This window comes from Quercus robur, chromosome 10 (genome assembly GCF_932294415.1).
Source record: "Quercus robur chromosome 10, dhQueRobu3.1, whole genome shotgun sequence".
Taxonomy (NCBI): Eukaryota; Viridiplantae; Streptophyta; class Magnoliopsida; order Fagales; family Fagaceae; genus Quercus; species Quercus robur.
In genome coordinates this window covers 44,659,856-44,672,185 of record NC_065543.1, presented here as the reverse complement: position 1 = coordinate 44,672,185, position 12,330 = coordinate 44,659,856, and the positions used below count along the sequence as shown (strand labels likewise).

Here is a 12,330-nt window from a genome sequence, read left to right as displayed (position 1 = left end):
TATAAGAATTCATCTTACATCTACCTGACAATTCAAATAATTTTTTGACTTATATGATCTTGAGACTTTATCATTTCACCATTAGGTGGCACCTTTACCTGTGGATTTATAAGGGTTTATCTTACATCTAGTTGTCATCTACCTGACAATTCAAATAATTTTTTGACTTATATAATCATGAGACTTTATCCTATATAAAAATTAATGTTTAATTCTTTATTCCATTATTTATTTATTTATTTTAAGATGCTTCATTATTTCCCATCTTATAAATCAGTCGTACCGAAGATTAGTCCCAAACAAAAAGCCAAATAAACATGCACCACAATTTTGTTAATGTTAATAATTTATTAACACAACAGAGTCACAATAATATTAATTCTATTAATTCACAATTCTGAGTTTTAATGCTAATATTGACACAACAAAGCCACACAAATATAATTGCCACTAATTTACAATTTTTCGACTAACTCGACCACTCAAGTCAATTTTTAGCTGATTGTGGCTGACTTTAGTTTTATAAATTTGAAGTTGGATTCTCAAAAAAAAAAAAAAGTCAAGACCACCAATTTCAATTTTGTTCTTTTCCACTAGACCCCAGATTCCCCACTACCCACTAGTTTAGTCCTTTTTGGTTAGAATTCATGCGTTCACACGAGTCTTAAGACTTATCAGTTCATAGCTTTGTCCTCTCCTTTATCACAATTACAAAGTCCGCAAAAAGAAGAAGAAAAAACACTAGAGAAGCGAGAGCTATCAGATAGACGTGGACAGAAGGATTAAGGGGGAAGGAAAATGGAGTAGAGTAGAGTAGAGTTGGTTGAAAATAAGAGTTGAGACTCTTCACTGAGCAAGGCAAATTGGCAAAGTAGGGAAAAAAAAAAAACCCTAAGAGACAAAAAAGAATTGGAGTAAGAAATTTCTTCACTAGCAAGGCCATTTTATTTTATTTTTAAAAAAATTTCTTCTGTGGATATTGCTGATTTAAAAAAAAATATATATATATATATATTGGGATGTCGCTGATTTGCATATTTGTTAAAGATGGTTTGTTATTTGAATTTGGAGGAGTTTTGGGTCATTTTCGTTTCTGTATTAAGTTTTGTTTTTTTTTTTGGGTTTTCTGAATTAGTTCTGATATTTGAGGGGGTCTAAATAAATTTTAAGAGGATTAAAAATTCTTAGCAATATACGAAATTTTTTTTGTTTTTTTTTTTAATAAGAGCAATATATAGAAATTTTAATGAAAATATATTTAATAATTAATTAATGTATATCTCTTTGTCACATTGTATCTTAACTTTTTAAGAATTGTTGTATTGTCATATCTGGTATGGAACTTAGTTTTTTTTTTTTTTTTTCCTTTCCAAATATATTAATTATAAATTTTGGAGGTATGCAAAATAAAAGCCTAGAAATCAAGAATTTAAGAAGATTATCAAATAAATGTTTAAGTGATTGCTTAAAAAATTATTAGAAAAGTTAGTTCAGAATCAAACATAAATGATTTTAATTGTAATATAATGAAAGAAGGTAAGATATAATTTTATTGAGTTAAAGTTCATTTATGAAATAAAGTATTTAGATTTTTTTTTTTTTTTTTTTACTTAAGAATTTTGTTATATTTAGTTTGGCCCTTCTTGGAAAAATTTTCTGGATCCGCCATTGATCGCTACCTGCTACCATCTCCTTCTCCCAAAACCCAAAACTCAGATTATCTCTCTTCTCATATCTCTCAAATGCTATCATCTCCTTCCCCCAAAATCTAAAATCTGGCCATCTCCTTCAAACTCTTGGATCTGGTATTGATCTTCAAAATTGGGATTAACATGTTGTATTTGGCTGAAGACCAAGTGGGCTTCGTTCTCCATGATTGTTTTTATTGCCCTTTTTATTTGTTTGGGTTGGTTTAAAAATTCTGATTATAAATAAAACCCTATGAAGAGCATGTGTTTTATTTCTCCCCCTAAAAAATATAGGAGAAAACAAAAAAATTTTTGGGAAAAACAGTTTTGGGGAATATTTAGGTGGAGAAAAAAAAATATAAAGAAATACAAACCAAACTTTAAAAAAAAAAAAAGAAAAAAAAAAGTAAGGATACACATGAATACAAATATTCTATTTTTTAATATATGAAAACATGACACTATATATGTGACTCATAATCGCATGCAAACATTTTCAGGCTCAATCCATTTAGACTATATAATATAGATCTTAATAATACAAAAATTCAGTATGCAATGTATTTTCATGTGTCAAGGTGTCTTGTAAACTCAAATCAACTTCAAGAGTAGAGAAAACCTCATGAACACAAACATAATCAAAATTCACTTTTTCTCTCTACACACATATTTTATAAAAGAGATTTTATTTTCATTTGCACATTTATTGTCCACTCTATCTTTCAAAAAAAATTCAAATTTTCAACGGTTCACACATCAAGAAAAATGGCATTTACTAAAATGTACAGAACTCAAAAATTCAAATATTTAACAAAGTGTATACATGTTGGGTATGAAACCAATCAATGAGCAAGTGTTTAAAACTGTGAAAATTTAATGAAAAAGAGCCTATTCATAAAAAAGAACCTATTCATTTTATTTAATGAAAATTTAACTATTACTATAAATGTCTAATTTATTTTGACTATTCCTAAAAATTAATTATAGAAAGTATCCAATATAAAAAAATAGCCCATTTTATTTAGAGTAATGTTAGAGCTACAACCTTTAAACATTTAGTGGCTATTACAATATTATTGAAGGGTCTTGGAGTTCTTCTTTTCATCTTTGGCATCTCCCTTGGAGCAAAGCAAGGTAGCAACTAGTAAGTCAACCTCTCATTCTCTGACTACGTATGATTAAATTATTAAATAGCTCATGTTTACTTGTGGAACAAATGCAAACTAGCAAATATTGGAGCTTATCTTTTGGTTTGTATATCTTTGCACACCTCTCCCTCTTTTAGTTTATAGTTTGTTCTCTCGGTGTACTTAGTTTAGTACTGTCTTCTCCTTTACATGATTTTGGATGTGAAGTCACCTAATTTACATCTTTTAAGTTATCTTAGTAGTCTATAATTTAGACTTTGATTTTGCAGGATTAGCAGCTTGCTCTAAGTTTGAGTTCCTCTTTCCATGAGCAAACAAGTGAATTGCTAAAGGGAGTAAAATCTACTTCATAATACCCTATTAGTCTATAATTATATGTTAAAATTTCTACTGTGGTGGATTGTTGGTTTGGAGCAAGCAGATGGCTTTTGCATAGTGATATAAGATGGTCTACTTTTCATTATTGGGAGTGTTGATTGTCTTGTGAATGTTGTGATATTATTGTTCAACTATGTGTGAATTTATTTTATCTCCTCTTAGTAAATTCAAATATTTTGCTGTGGTGGGTTGTTGATTTGGAGCAAGCAGGTGGCTTGCATGGAGATATAAGGCGGTGTATTTTATATTGTGAATGTTAATTGTGTTGTTCCTATTGTTAGGGGTGGCAATTCGTGTTCGTGTGTCGGGTTTGTGTCATGTCAACTTATGAGTATTTGACTATATAGTTCAACACTAACCCGATATGTTAATTAAACGGGTCAAAATTCGTCAACCCTAACACGATCCATTTATTAAACGGGTCAGTCGTGTCAATCTGTTTATTAGATTTTATCAAAATGAAAAAAAAAATATGAAAAAACAAACAAATAAATATTTTTAATATAAAATTCAAAACTAACAAGTAACTACATCACAAATAATCATTCAAAACTAAAGTGTATCCCAATATCACAAATAATCAATCACAATATGTTAAAGAAAATAAACCACAACAACTAATAAGTTTATATACCTAGAGTTTGAAGGGTATATTGGTAAAATGTCATTTAATTAAACGGGTAAGACGGGTCAAACGGGTTCTATGTGTTCAACACTAACCCAACCCGTTTATTAAACGGGTTAGCCATGTCAACCCGAATATGACACAAATTCATTAAGCCTCAACCCATAACCTACTAATTTCGCGTTGTGTCATGTCGGGTTCGCGGGTCGTGTCTAATTTTGCCACTCTTATATATTGTGCTATAATTATTAGTGATGAACTTAGTCATTATCATTAGAATTTCCTTAATAATTCCATCTTTTATGTGATCATCTAAGTTTACTTTTTATCTATTGCTGCTTGAGTAATACTCATGCATTGGTGTATTCAGTGATTAGCCCTAGGCAGACCAAGTATGGATCTAACTTGACTTAAACTTATATTTTTTAGTTTCGTGAACACTAGGTTCCTAGGTGATTGGAGTGGTCTACAATTTTTAAGCTTTTTCAGCATCAGCTATGGAGTCAAATTCAAGGCATTCTTGATTATTACCCATGATTAACTTCAGATTCATCATCGATAAGTATATGTATGGTTTGATTCTGTTTATTCATCAAAATTCTTGTTCTTTTTTTGTAAATCCGATTTCACTAGCTTGGCGCTTCCTACCATGGTGCCCTGCACCAATTAGGACATTAAATTAAACTAAGAGACCGTAATGGTTAGTAATGGAGGGTTAAATCTTAACTCGCATGAATCATTACACTAAGATTGTTACTTATATATATATATAAAAGCAAGAGAACTAGTGATCATAGATTAGATTATACCTAAAAACTAGGCTTTAATTGATATGCACAATTGACTACATATATGTATAAGTAAGTGAATGGCTAATTGTATTATGATTATATACTAAGTAAGTACAAAGCAATATATGTAGCTATTAGGTGGTTAAGTTATTAGATATATAGTTGTTGGTATTTTAATTGAGTACTTAAGGTGCAATTAACCACTGGTGTATTTAAGTGTGGATTTAAATCTAAGCCAATCAAGGAGATCAAGAATTGATGTGGTTTAATAAAGGAAATTGTGAACTTGTAAGTCTATATATATATATATATATATAGTGTTTTAAGAAGTTTTGAAACCGTGTTGGTGATTTTTTTCCGTTTAGGGGGGTATATTTTGGTCATTCTTTTTTCCACCCTTTTTTTTTAAAAAAAAAAATCACGTTTTATGTGGTTGTAATTTGATTAAAAACATAAAATTTATTAAATATATAAAATAGTTCTTCTATTTGATTTCAAAATGAAATTTGTTATTTGACATTTATAACCCTATTTCTAAATGAAGTTACCTTTCATTGATGAAGGTATTTTCGAGCCACATAAAAGTGCAGTTGAAAGAGGGGAACATAAAAGTTACCTTTCATGACTCAACATTGTCCTTTTAGTTTTGTTTTCCACCCTCTCTTTTTAATGGAAATTAACTGTGAAGAGTTTTTTATTTTATTTGCATTATTATCCATTTTTAAAAGAATGTTGGCTTCCTTATGCATATGTCATTTAAAACTTGACATAGCTTGGGGTTCCAGTAATTAAGGTGCTTTGGGTGTGATTGTTGGGGTAATTTTGTGTCTAGGAGTCAAATTTGTTAAGGATGGAATGTGGACCCAGACTTTAGTAGATTGATCACAGGCCCTGTGGAAAGTGTCTTTTTTCATAGTCAAATACATGTATGCTATATAACCATTAATTTTTGGCCCACTAAAATCCTATTATGAACTCATGGGTTGCTTGCATTTTCTTTTCCAAAGTGGGGTTTGTGTCTGAATTAGATATAGTGCTAAAAAAGAAAATTTAGGAGTTGGAAATGTTCATGAATATGTGGAGACTTAGAGTTGGAATAATCATGTTTTTTTTTCCCCTATTGTTTTCTTGGATTCCACATAATTGCTAGCATTCCCATATGTACAACTTTGACTAAGGACTTAATTGTTCTACTTTCTAATTTTTTTTTGTAATACAATAGTTTTTGTGGAAATTAGTGAAAATGCTGGTTATGTGTTCTTTTTATTTTTATCACATTTTAGCTACTTAGGCACAAACTCAATTGATGCTGTTGGGTAGGAGAACAAGATTGAATCAACCTTTTTATATATTCAAATGGAGTATTGCCCTCAGTAAAGCATTTAATTTTATTTTCTATTCCAATTCTTTCCATTGAGTCACACTTTCATGAAATATAGTCATTTAATTATTCTACTATTATTCAGTTGTCAATCATCACTGTTGAAGTGCATAATTTATGTAAAGTTTATCTTGAGTTTGTTTGGATGAGTTTAGTTTACAAAATAAGTAGTGTATAAGTATGAGTGTAATTAGGAAAAGTGATACTTTAAAAGCTATGCATAAGTTGGTTGTGAACATAGTATTACGGTTTGTTTTTGCTATTGGTATGTTTTCTTCTCTTTTTCTTCTTGATTTTGTTTCTTCTTGATTTTGTGCTATGAGTTTATGGTAAATTATACATGAAGTAGTATATTATTTTTATAATGAAGAGTGTTTCTTGTTTATTAGCTGATTAAGATTATTGTTGAGATGTATCTAGTAACAGTCTGTTTGTGTTTATTTTTCATTGGTATTAGTATATTTGAAAGTTATACCATTTTATCTTTTCCTTGTTGTTTTTTTGGATGTATCATGTAAAGTACTGGTTGAAAGTGTAATTGTCAACCTAATGTATTTTGTATTATTCATTAAATGCTTTGTCATAATAAGTATTGTAGATCATGCACATTGAGCTTAGTTAAATCAGTAGATGCAAGGAATTATTGCCTTATATTTTGCTTTGAAATTTGAGTGAAAATTAGGTGTAATAAGAGTATAATCTGATGTATTTAGTTGAAAGTATATTGAAATACCTGTGAATTTAGCTCATTTTTGTGCCATTTTAGTGTAAATAGTTTGTTGGTATTGTGGTATTGTATTTGCTATTGTAAATAATTATAATTAAATATATTTAGTTTGTTGGTTTAATGTGGTATTGTATTTGCTATTGGAAAATATGAATTGTGATTCATTACAGGTGCTATAAAATTAATTATTTTTTTAAAAAAATGCCCTATTCACTACAAGAAAAACGGGCTATTGCGGCGGGCCAGAAGCGCCGCTAAAGCCCAAAAAAGCGCCGCTAAAGGTACATTTGACCTATAGCGGCGGGTGCTATTGCGGCGGGCCGTCCCGCCAGTGTTGCAGTGCCGCTATAGGTCAATTGCGGCGGTCGAGAAAAGCGCCGCAATAGATCTGCCATTTAGCGGCGCTTTTGGTCTATTGCGGCGGGCTAAAAACCGCCGCCATATGAGGTTGTCATTCGGGTCAAAAGGCCTTTTAGCGGCAGGATAGGCCCGCCGCTATATGTCGTCACCTATAGCGGCGGTCAATAAGCGCCGCTATAGGGCTTCTTGTACAACGTACCCTATGTACCTTTTAGCGGCGGGCGAAACCGCCGCTATAGGTTTTTTTTTTTTTTTCCCCCCTTTTCTACTGGGTTTTAAAACCACATTTCTATTTCTATTACAAATAACCTGTAATAATTAATTTTAGCTCCACTAAGACCTTAGGAGCACAACAATGAACAAAATGCAACCTAATACAGCAAAAAATAAATAAATTTGATACATATGGTCCTACATGTATGGTTAACTGGTTATCTATAATGATTTGTTTGCAATAACATGCAAATTGCATTTCACATTATCTATTCAAAATGTTTTTATTTCTTATTTTAATAAGTGGAACTCACAAAAATTGAGAGTTTTGCACATTATTTCTAAGTTAGTCTATGATCATAATTTTTATCTTATTCTTTATGGCAATTATTTACAGATTGTTGTAACTTCCAAATTGATCTACTTTTTTTTCCCACTACTCACAAACCAATGAGATTCAAACACACGAAAAAACAAAGTGCAGCAATTATTCTTATCACTTTTTCTCACTATAAAACCAACATAGTTTTTCTTTACACAATTTTTTTAAGTTGTGAAAGTGTAAGCCAATAAAGTGGTAAATAAAATTTTTATAAAAAAAAAAAAAAAAAATCAAGCATTCTTGTAAAAAGAAGATAAAGATTGGGTTTTGTGTCAATACCTTTGGGATTTCTGCCTCTAGAACGAACTGTGGCATTTGGCCGATCCAAGTTACAAAAGAAGCAAGTAGACCTATAGATTTATCATTTAAAAACCATCAGAAAAGTTGAGATAGAGCGGCCAATAGCAAAGATTTTAACTTTAGAGGACTTTGACTTTTCCTTGAGACCCATTAATTACAGATGGTGAAGGAAATTTAAGAAAGGATAGAAATATCAACATAATGTTTTTCAATGGATGCACCATTCTAGCACCATATTTTAATTTGATACTACCTACACAATATATCTAAGCCCACTGCATCATTATAAAAACATAATCATGCCTTTCAAACGAAAAAGAAAAGTTATCATGAAAAGCTACTTTCATATCAAGCACAAGATTTGTACATCTTAACTTCAAGAAAGATATATAATAAAAAGCCCTTCAAGCATTCAAAAACAATTAATCAGGACTTCCCAAAGGAGGTACACCATCCCTGAGCTCATAAATTATAAATCCCAAACCTTGACAAACTCTATTCAGGTTTCCTATTCCTGAACTCAATCACCTCTTCAATCTTCAAGTAACGATATATAATTTAGCAACAATAGCTCCTTAATTTCAATTCTAAGCCAAAACCTTGACTAACTCTATTTAGGTTTCCTATTCCTAAACTCAATCCCCTCTTCAGTCTTCAAGTAACAATATATAATGTAGCAACAATAGCTCATTAATTTCAATTCTAAGCCTATAATTAGTAGGAATTCAATGTGACAGCTAAAGGGATTGCAAATTAGTAAGAAGATAACAATTTAGTTTTTGGTCCATTGGAGGCCTGTTGGGCAAATAGTCCCATTTAGCAGTATTATTGCAATTTAAGGGCTTCATACCTTTACTTGTTTTGAACTGCTGCGCTTCCCTTTCTTTGAGCCAATTATCATCTTAAACCAATGTCCAGAACCCATCCCTGCTATGAAGAATTTGTGTTTAACTCAACATACCCCTGAAAGTAATTCCAATGTAGATCTAGTCAAAATCAGCATTGAGAAAACAACATCAAGTTTAAGAATTTATAACATTTAGTTTTTCTTTTCCTCTACTACTCACTACTCAGCAACCAACCAGACAATCATCAACAGGATGTTTGCGGCTACCACATCTTGTTAGTAGTTATAAAACAATCACAACTCAATTAACAAATACAAAAATGATATGAAACAACTCCACAAGATTTCAAACTTAACTAAATTGGAATCAAAGAGAAGGAATCATAATCTTATAATAATATGCAAGACAGCTTTCACCAATTGATTATATACCCACCAAAAATTCAATAGTATATCAGACCACTAAATCTGTCTGGTTTAGTGGTTCTTTCTCATTTTCATTAGTGATATTAACATGAGACGACTACATCTCTTTCTAGGATTCTCGGTCCCTGCCATGCTTTACTCATTCATATGAGTTCCATTCTATTTGCCTATAGTACCTTTTCAAGTAGAATTCCATAGTAAAATTCCATAGTAGAATTCCATAGTTAAAAAGAAAAAAGAAAAAAAAAAGTCTACAATCTAAGTTGACTGAGACTTTCCTAGCCATATAAGACAGATTCATCTTTTAATAAGTTGGGTTATATTCCTATATGATGCCAAATCTATGTGCAATTAATGCACTCTATTCAAGCCAATTTTCTAACAAGTTTTTAAGCATATATGACTGCAATAGCAAAAGAAGAAAAAGGAACCCATATAGCCGTATCAATTGGAAGTAATAAAACCGATAACAAAGAAACCGAAAATTCAAAGTAAAAAAGTAAACATACCGCTCCAGATGATGACTATAAGGCCTTTACGCAACCATTTTTCTGACAATCACATGGTATCCCGAACAAATCACTGCCTGTGTCTAACACCACCAAGAATGATAAACTCGGATTCCCCAAAGAAACATTAGCATAATGCAAACTAAAACATCAACAAACATAGAAAATAAATTAATTAATTAACCAAATAAAATAATAAAGTCAGTACACCTAACCTAATTGAAACAAACAGTTTGGTCACCCAGGAAAATTAAAAAAAAAAAAATTCATTTGGGGTCTTTTTGGATAGGTTGGGAGACCACAAAAAGTTATAACTTTTACTTACAATAATACAACTGGCCACTAAAAAACAACTCTTTCTCTTATCAGGAATCAAAAATATCACATATAAAAAAAAAAAAATTTTAAAAAAAACCAAAAAATATCATATCAAAAGCTCACTAAAAAACACACACACAAAATATATATATATAAACTAAAAACATATATTTGAATGATTATTTGAGGAGTGGAATAAGGATCATACAATCCCAAAGAATTACTGAGGAGAGTGATGTTTCCAGCGGAGAAAGCAAGAGGCGACTGGTCATTAATGGAGGCAAGGTGGCGGCCACGGATGATGCCTCTGTTTAATTTTCTTTAAAATATTGGGCTGAATTCAATGCAATTGAAACTTCCCTTTGATGACTAAATACGTGGGCCAAGTTTCAGCATTCAGTGTCAGTTAGCTTATCATAGTTTCAGATTAAAAGAATAAAATAATTAGGCATGTCCCAGCATTCAGAATAAAAGAATCAGGCATAGTTTCAGATTAGCTTTTCATAACACTCACAACAAAGGGCTTCAAGTTTCAAACTATTCAGCAGTAAACCTACTAGAAATAGTGTGTACTTAATGCTTATATAAAGTTCTAAAAGGTCAAAATAAAAAAGGTGCTTACACCCAAACACCTTGACACTAGATGTTTGAGCTTTGCCTCAAAGATTTCTAGACTATGACCCAAGGAGCTTAAACTTAAATAGCTTTAAAAACGAGTACTTTTACTAAAACTATTCGGTACAATAAACAAATAGTCTGAACCTGCCTTAGCCTTCAAAAGGATATATTTACCGTCATGACCAACACAAAAACATAAATAAAAACTACAATAACCAGATGCCATTTTATAGTACCATAAGGGGTGAGTTTCATGTAATACCTGTCTCAAACGCAAGAGCTGCAAGATCTTTCTAGTCTTTTGGTGCATGGCATTGATACTGTAAGTTCCAAATTCCAATAATAAGAACCTGGTGATCTACCATAAAGATTCATGTAACGGAAAAATCAAACAGGAAAACTTACCCACGAATGCGAATGATAAACAGGAGCTTCGCCTCTGGGTCAACATAAAACCCACGTTTCAAACACAAGCACAAACCCAAACCTATAGCCAAATGAGCACAAGCAATATACATACCCAACTCTGAAAATCCCAAATCAAAAAATACTTATGGAATTCACAATCAACCAAAAACAAAAACCCCAATTTTTTTTGAACCCCAATCCCACAGCCAAACATCCATATCAAAGCACTAACCACAAGACCCAATAGGGAAAAAAAATTGCAAATCAAAATCACATTGCAACCTAAACCCCAATAGTATATTCAATCACAAAAATATGAAATTCAAATCAATGATTTTCTTGTAATGTATTTATATGAAATTTCTACAATTAAAAAAAAAAGAAAAAACTCACCGATGGGTAGAGGAGGTTCCAGAAAACCCACACTCTAAATATTGAACAAAAAACCCAAAAACAAAAAATACAAAATAAAAATTACAAAGGGTAGAGGAGGTACTAGAAAATTGGCGGTGGAGGAGACTAGCGGCGGAGGTGGACATGAGAGGAGGAAAGGGGAAGAGGAGTAGGGCTGCAGCAGTGGTGGCTGGCGGCAGAGTGGCAAGGGTGAGGGAGAGAGTGAGAGGCGAGGATGAGGGAGAGAGAGAGAGTCGAGAATAAGGGGAGAGCACGGCGATGGCTAGGGTGGGAAGTGGCGGCGGCGGCGGAAAGGCCAGGTGAGGGAGGCAGGGAGAGAGAGAGAGAGAGAGAGAGGCGAACGTGAGGGTGAGGGTAAGGGTGAGGGAGAAAGAGAGTGACGGCTGGTGTAATGGGTAAGAAGAGAAAAAATTAAAACCCTAACCAAAGCTATTGTTGTTGTTGTTGTTGCTGTTTTTTTTTTTTTTTTTTTTTTTTTTTTTTTTTTTTTTGCTCTGGTCTAATCGTTTCTTTGTTTTCCTTTTATTTTTTCTTTGTATTTGCTGATATGCTTCTTCTTTCTTTTTTTTCTTTTTTTCTTTTTTTTCCTTTGTCTTTTCTTTATTGTTAATAAGCCCTTTTTGTTAAGTTTTCTTTTTACATTTTTTTTCATTTTTCTTTCCTGGCCATGACGGGCATGACATGCTTTTTTTTTCTTTTTTTTTTTTAAGTTTTAACAAGATTTTTCTATTGATTAAAGTTTAAAAAAAAGTTTTAATTGGATATTTTATTTTTTAAAGAAGAATTTTTTTTCTTTT

The 12,330-nt window shown here is 31.7% G+C and overlaps 1 long non-coding RNA gene across 7 annotated transcripts; it reads right to left on the bottom strand.

The window, feature by feature from the left end:
* Positions 1-7,359: 7,359 nt before the first annotated feature.
* On the bottom strand, positions 7,360-11,985 carry LOC126702939 (uncharacterized). 7 transcript variants are annotated; one of them, XR_007647883.1, is made up of 5 exons: positions 11,513-11,985; positions 11,117-11,198; positions 9,776-11,031; positions 8,844-8,956; positions 7,360-8,043 (listed from the first exon to the last, which is right to left on the bottom strand). It is a non-coding gene; the product is annotated as an uncharacterized LOC126702939 (long non-coding RNA). The 7 variants fall into 7 exon arrangements; XR_007647887.1 differs by having other exon boundaries at positions 11,117-11,150; XR_007647884.1 differs by having other exon boundaries at positions 11,616-11,985.
* Positions 11,986-12,330: the final 345 nt, after the last annotated feature.